This window comes from Lactuca sativa, chromosome 2 (assembly GCF_002870075.4).
Source record: "Lactuca sativa cultivar Salinas chromosome 2, Lsat_Salinas_v11, whole genome shotgun sequence".
Lineage (NCBI taxonomy): Eukaryota > Viridiplantae > Streptophyta > Magnoliopsida > Asterales > Asteraceae > Lactuca > Lactuca sativa.
The window spans coordinates 110386408-110393629 of NC_056624.2; the positions used below are offsets into that span (position 1 = coordinate 110386408).

At 34.9% G+C, this 7222-nt stretch overlaps 1 long non-coding RNA gene across 3 annotated transcripts; it reads left to right on the forward strand.

The window, feature by feature from the left end:
- The first annotated feature begins 4489 nt into the window (after positions 1-4489).
- On the forward strand, positions 4490-5681 carry LOC128132039 (uncharacterized). Of its 3 annotated transcripts, XR_008229968.1 has the most exons (5): positions 4490-4650; positions 4742-4931; positions 5000-5153; positions 5398-5476; positions 5619-5681. It is a non-coding gene; the product is annotated as an uncharacterized LOC128132039 (long non-coding RNA). The 3 variants fall into 3 exon arrangements; XR_008229967.1 differs by lacking the exon at positions 5619-5681 and having other exon boundaries at positions 4490-4661; positions 5398-5588; XR_008229966.1 differs by lacking the exon at positions 5619-5681 and having other exon boundaries at positions 5398-5588.
- The last annotated feature ends 1541 nt before the right edge of the window (positions 5682-7222 follow it).

The following is a 7222-nucleotide window of genomic DNA, read 5'->3' on the forward strand; positions in this document are numbered from 1 at the left end:
CTACCTTGTTAAATACGAGTTAGTGTGCCGGTTAACCACACACGCTCCACTAACCGACTTAAACAAAGTGAAAAGTGTAATTTCATGGATTAGCACCTTATTCACATTTTCCTAAGTAACTAAGATTGGGTATTATTAAGAGTTTAGTTACTTAGTATTTATTATTAATACTTTTAATGAAGGGAGGATTATAGTCCTGTCAAACCCGTTCGGCTAACGACCCTCCACCAGTCAAGCAAGCGGTGGGTGAGAGTGGACACCCATTAAGTTGCCATTTTATAGGCAACAACCTTATACCCACCTTATAGACCGGCTTCGTGAATGAGGCGTACTAGCGGTAAGACTGACTTTACTCTTATACATATATATATATATATATATATATATATTATTAACTTATAATATTATAAAGTATAAGGGTTGAATTTTAACTTTTAAAATTCTAAGGGCTAACCTGGAATTAAAGTATTCATAAGATAAAACTTTACAAATTCCAAAACTTGAGGGCAATTTTTGAAATTATTCAAAACTAATTAATTCCATAACTTATGTGTTTAAAGTAGTTTTAATCCAAAAACTCTTTAAGTTCCATAACTTGAGGACAAGTTATGGAAGAGTTTAAACTAATAAAAGAATTAGCTTTTCTTTATTTTATAACTTATGAAATTAATTAAGGTTACACTTTATTTATTTATTATTTAATGAAGTGACTCTTGAACCTCCATAACTTAAAGACAAGACTCTTCATCTTTTGTAACCATTGCCAACTTTTATGTGTTTTATGAAACTTAAATGTGACTTTTCATATAAATTGAGGACAAGTTACAAAAACACATTTTAGAATCAACTCTTAGATTAATTTGGATTGAAAACAACTATTTCACTTAACTTTTCTATTAATCTAAGCAACTCATATGAACAAGATAATTCAAATCAAACTTTTTCATGTAATTAGTCTAAACCTTAAACTAATACAAAACATGAATCTATTGACAATTATCTTTGAAATTGGATTAGAATGAACATTACCACATCAAAAACAAGTTTATAAGTTCAAAAACAACTTAGGGTAATGTTCCTAGTCCATTTCTAGCCAAAAGCCTCGAAAATATGCTGTCTGGCGCTCCTACTCGTCGAGTGCATGAACCTACTCGACGAGTAGGATGATTTTACTCATGGACTCGGCGAGTTCATCAGTGGAATCGGCGATTCCAGTGCCCAGAAAGCCAGAAAATCGAGTTTTTCTGCATTTTTCAGCAATTTGCATCAAGTATAATTGAAAACAAGCCTAGACTCTGATACCACTGTTGGGTTTTGAGCATTCTAACACTCCTAAGTGTACATGCAACCACTACAAGAAAAAAGGCCTTTTACGACGCGCAAAATACGACGCTCATTGATCTATGTTACGCAAAGGAGAGTGACATTAGAAAAATGTCATCTCTTCAAAAAATTTAAGGATAGAAGACACGCATTATTGCGCGCCCTAAAATTAGTGTCTAAAAAAACACGGAGGGCACCTATAATAAAATGCGCGTCGTCTACGGATGTCGCTTTATATTTTTTAATGGAACGCGCGTTCCATCCTTTAATAGTGGGGGAAAGGGGGAAATGAAATTCTGAAAAAATTAAAAACCCCGCCATGCTCTCCTCTACCTTCTTTCAATCGTTCTTCTCTCTCTCTCTCTCTCTCCCTCACCATTGTCGGTCCTCGCACGTCAGACAACCGCACCGCCACCATTAGACCCACTTACCACTCCAAATCGTCATTGTTGCTCCTCTCTTAAACCACTGCAACCACCCTTCTCTCTCTCTCTTTCTAAAATGCTCATTTATGACCACCATCACACCAGCCACTACACCATCACCATTAGCAATGCACACCGCACCACCACTACCGTTCCTCTTTCTCCATACGAAAAAACCCTAATTTGTATGTGCTTATAGGTTTTAAAAATTAAAATGAGAGTGCATTGAAATAGGTGACCTAAAAGATGAATGCACATGAAAATCCATCGTTGGAGGTAGGTTTTTCTCACTAATCTTTACTCTTCCTCAATGTTCTTTGAAATTTTACATTATATATTTCTCATCTGTACATGTACCAGAAGTTGTTTTCTATTTTCCATTTAATTTCACCCAACTCGTTTTTTAAAGGAGTTTTTTCCTAATCTTGTGGTCAATTTGTTTTCTATTTGGAATCACACCTGTTCATGTAGTTTTACAGAAGAATGATTTGCATGAGAGGGATGATGGGGAGCTTGAAAGAACAGGTCAACCGTTCCAGCAAAAACCCCTGAACCTTCATTTTTCGAGAAATTCCCTTGATGCCCCTGACTCGAAAACTGTTTTCTCCCCCTGTAGCTTCTTTTGAAAACAAATTTCCATTATTTCCTTTGGTTTTCTTCACCACATCAACAAACCCATCATTTTGTTCCTTAACTTCTTTAGTGCTGGCAAGAAGCACTTGCATAAGATCCACAGTAGCTCCTTCTTTTCCTTTCTCTGTTTTACTTCTCTCCTCTTCTTCTTTCATCTAAATAGCAGTAACATCAATCGAGATCAGTGGAAATTGGTTTTTATTTTTTATAGTTGATACTTGAGAAAACCTTATATGTTTTTTTTTTATTTTGTGAAAATTAATTCCAGATGATGGTTTATAAAGAAGATATAGTAAACTACACTTCTGGCCCTGAGTGCAGCTAGTTTTTTTTATTTAGTTTGGTCCCAAAATGTCCTCTTTCACTTGCTAAAGATTTAGGCTTCCAGCTACTCTCTGATGATATTGATATCAGACATTCAAGGAATGGTAAGGCGTAGATGGCATTTGTATTTTCATTTGGTATAACTTTCTGTTTAGCTCCTTTTACCTGTTTACTTTTTTTTTCTGTCCACTCATTGGTTTTTATTCTTCTTTTACCCAGTTCCAATGATCTACATGATGGATTGCACAGAAAATGACTGTAGTTCACTACTCAAGTCATCAACTAAGGTACTTGATATCCCTTGATTTTGGCTAGTGTATGTATTTGTAAATTCAATTAAAAGTTTTGATATGTGTATATCATGTTCCATGTTAGAGGCATGGGATATCATGTTTACATCTATGAAATGTTGACTACATGTTCATCTCAATGGTTTACTTAGATTTCATGTCTTGTATCTGTATCAGTTCTTAGTAGAACTTTTTTTTAACAATGGAATCACGGGTGGCTATGATTCTGTTTTCCATCAGATCTATAGTCATATTGTAAAAATCATACCTTGAGCTATAGAACTCAAACGGACCCCAAACCAGTTCCCAAAGTTCACAAATTGAGTTGGCTAACTTTCTTAAGCAGCCCAACTTCACTGGTAAGGACTTTATCTATGTGCAAGAATGGAATCTTTGCTGTTAGGTCTGATCCGGGTCTGTTCTGATATGTCATTTTGTTTTCATCATTTATAAGGCTTGGAAAAGGATCCAGAGTGATTCCAAGTTTCTATATGTTCCTGATATTATGAATTTAAGATCTGGAGCAGATGGGGTGTTATTTCCAATTATAAATTGGTTAGAATTGATCCAGACTCCAGATCAGTGGGCAGTCACCAGCTTTTACTAGTGTTGTGATTGTCCACAATGTGAATTTTATATCCGGAGCTTGGGAAATGCTTTTTATTCAATTCCAACTCTTAGACTTTCATTTGTATGTCCTTTACTTCTCTGAATTTTGGTATGGACGAATTCTACTCACAAGTTGGGTAGAATTGGCCAACCTCACTTGACTGTCTTGTTGGAGATAGAAGTGATACACCTTTTTGTAAAATTCATATTTAATTCATCCTTTGGAGTTAGAAGGAGTTCTTTATAGTTCTGGAATCCTGAACAATCATAGTTTTCTATAAAATTTAGTTAAAGCTATGTTTCTGTTTTAGATTTTGGAGTAAATCCGTTTTGAACAGCAGGTCTGTTTTAGAGACCTTGCTGTGATTACTCTTTTCTCAACTCATAGCTTCATTACTTCTCCTTTCTAACCTTTAGTCCTTCTAAGATGGGTTTTAAAAGTTTAAAATTTTTGCAAGTGTGCTATTGAAAATGAATAGCTGTACAGCTCTTTGTTGTATCTCAGTATGAATGCATGTTTCATATCTGTCAATGTGTGTGAAATTAAATATTATCAAGTTTTGCATATACAAAAAAAAAGTGTAGCTCCTATTTATTATAAACTCACTTGTTGAATATTGCCCAGATCTGGTTTTGTAATTCGGGATCTGGTGGTTGAGAGTGCATCAAAATCTTTGCGTATGTTGAGAGAAGAATGGATATTATTGTTGGAGTCCTGTAGAAACAAAAAAAATAGATGATGATCACAAAAGAAAACATAGATATATAGAAATAGAAATACTCACGATACAGTAGGAAGCTTCTCATGTATAATGACAAAAATGTCCTTTGGGCTACACCCAGGTCGTCTGGCCAAAAGATGGCTGTATTCTCCAAGCAGATAAGCGCTAACCTGCATAATGACATCAGCATACAGTTGTCTATATTTGTGTAGGAAATATAAGATATAATCTACATACCTTCACCATTGTCTCATGTATTGCAGGCTTATCAAGATATTCTCTAGCTTTGAGAGCTGCATAAGGCTAATGATTAAAAAAAGAAAAGTGAGTCAGTAGTAAGTCCTATGAACTTTAATAATGCAGATACCAATCTACATTCTACAATACCAAATTAATTAGAATATTCATGAATTAGAATGGAGATTCTAAAGATCATCATCCAAATGCACCAAAATTTAGAGTAAGATCGAACCACTATTAATGAAGGTATTCTACTGGGCTAGGATGCTTGTTGTTTGGATATGGAGCCATGGAAGAACTTGGACCCTTCCGTGTTAACAGTGATGGAAAAACACTCTACCCCAACCACTATGCATGGAACAATGGTAACAAAAATTCCTTTAATTACTATGTCCCATTCACATCACTTATAATCTTAGTCCCTGTCTTGCAGGTGCATGCCTAACCCTATAAAACCTTTGCTTTTGAGGTACTAACTGTTTTCTCCTGGAATTTTTTTTGCCTGAGATTTTTTGCTGCCAGCTATCCCTTCGGGACCACTCTTATGTATTATGTTAAAAGCACCAATTCAGAAATTTGCTGATTATGTAAGTCAACTTTCCTCTTCTTTTTTGCTTTTTATTATTTATGCACCCTTATGCCACAAATCTCTTTATTTATCATACTAAATATGCAACCATCCCTTATTTTACTCCTAACTTGTTGTATAATTCATTCATGTCAGCTGCATATATGTTGCATAAAATAAATTGGTAAAAGTAGACATGTGAATTATGCATCTGTTATCTCAAATCTTACATTTATTTTTATTTCTGTTATTGTTTTTTCCAGCTTTTAGGTGTTGGTGTCAAGCTTGTTGGCAATACAGTGTGGAGTACCCTCTTTCATCAATTCTTAATAGTGATGTCACGTGAGAAATCATTTTTCTTTTTGTTAAACAAGTCTTTATTATCATGTATTAGGTCATACCATGGGTAAAAACAGCCTTGCCCCTGGTTCCGGGGTTGTCACAAAATACTTGACTTTTTAACTTTGTTTGTGGTTTCATTTAGTAATAATCCTTCTGAGGGGGTGTTTGTTGGGCTGCTTCTTTCAATGTCATTAACAACAGTGGTAAGTAAAATCTTACTACTATGAACCTCTTTTGCTTAAACCTACCTTATTGACCTGTAGCTGATTAAACATTAAATTAATTATGCAGGTTTTGAAGTTTTTGATGGAAAATAATAGTGTTAATGCTCTTCATAGAAAAGTATGTTGGTATTTTAGGAAATTTGGCTAATAATTTAGTTAATTATATAAAAAATGTTGAAATCTTACATTTGTCTACTATTGGAATGATTATTTGTAGTATTACATTTGTCTACTATTCGAATGATTATTTGTATAACATTAACTTTTGTGCAATGCATTGTATTATTTGTATATGGTATTTTATTTTCCATTATGTGACATAAAATGCAAATTTAATATGAAAATAAGTAAATCTATAAATAATTTTTTTTTAATTTAAAATTACGATACGCAAAAATGTGTGTCATCTTCATTTATGACATGGCCTTTCTTGACAGGGGCTTTCTTGATACGCATTGCGTGTCATTAACACGCGCGTCGTAAGGTTACAACACGCGAATGCGTGTCGTCTTCCTTTATGACAGGGCCTTCCTTGATACGCATTGCGTGTTGTAACCGCGCGTCGTAAATGCGTGTCGTAAATGCGCGTCGTAAATGCGCGTCGTCTATCTTTATGACATGGCCTTCCTTGACACGCATTTGCGCGTCGTCTGAGCCATTTACGACGCGCAATGAGCGTCGTAAAAGGCCTTTTTTCTTGTAGTGAACCCTAAATACCATGGATCTATGTTTTCTCTATTATACATGCAAATAAGAACTTTCAAGGTATTATCCTAATCTAGCATACAAAATAATGAGTGTAACAAGATATAATACATACCTCTTTGATGTAGAAAGTCTTCATGAAGCTTGAGTTCCTAGTGCCCTAAGTGTGACACCTCAAATGGTTCACACAACACCAAATACACTTGGAATAACTTGAGAGAAATCTAAAACTCATGAAATCGGCTAGCCCTCTCTAGAATCATACTAGTGGCCGATTTTGGTCAAGAATAAGATGCTTATATAGTTAGGGTTACACCATGTAAACCCTAATTAACATGGCCTCTCATTTCCATGATCCATGGGTACAAATACACCATGGAGCATCCATGGACCATCCTATGGGTTTTACCCCAACTTGATTATCCATGGAGCATTAGCCCACTATATAAGTATGGATGATTTACATAATCAACCCATATATTTAATTAGTCTCTTTTGATCACTTAATTAATCCTAGATTAATTCTCGATCAATACTAATTAAATAATCTTATTATTCTTATTATTAATATACTAGAACTTATAATATACTAATAACCATAAGTGTCTTATTTCTCTCATTATAGTCTATCCAAGTGCATGATGCCATGCAACCCAAATGGACCATGCCGAGTCGGGTCAAGTCTTACCAATTATAGTTATGGACTTAGACATTAATCCAGCAATATTACCCAACCTCCTGAAGGGAAGGTTGGAGTGCCAGTCCTAATCTTCGAGACAGGTCTTCAGCTATCGACAACCAACTTTTTTGATGAGAT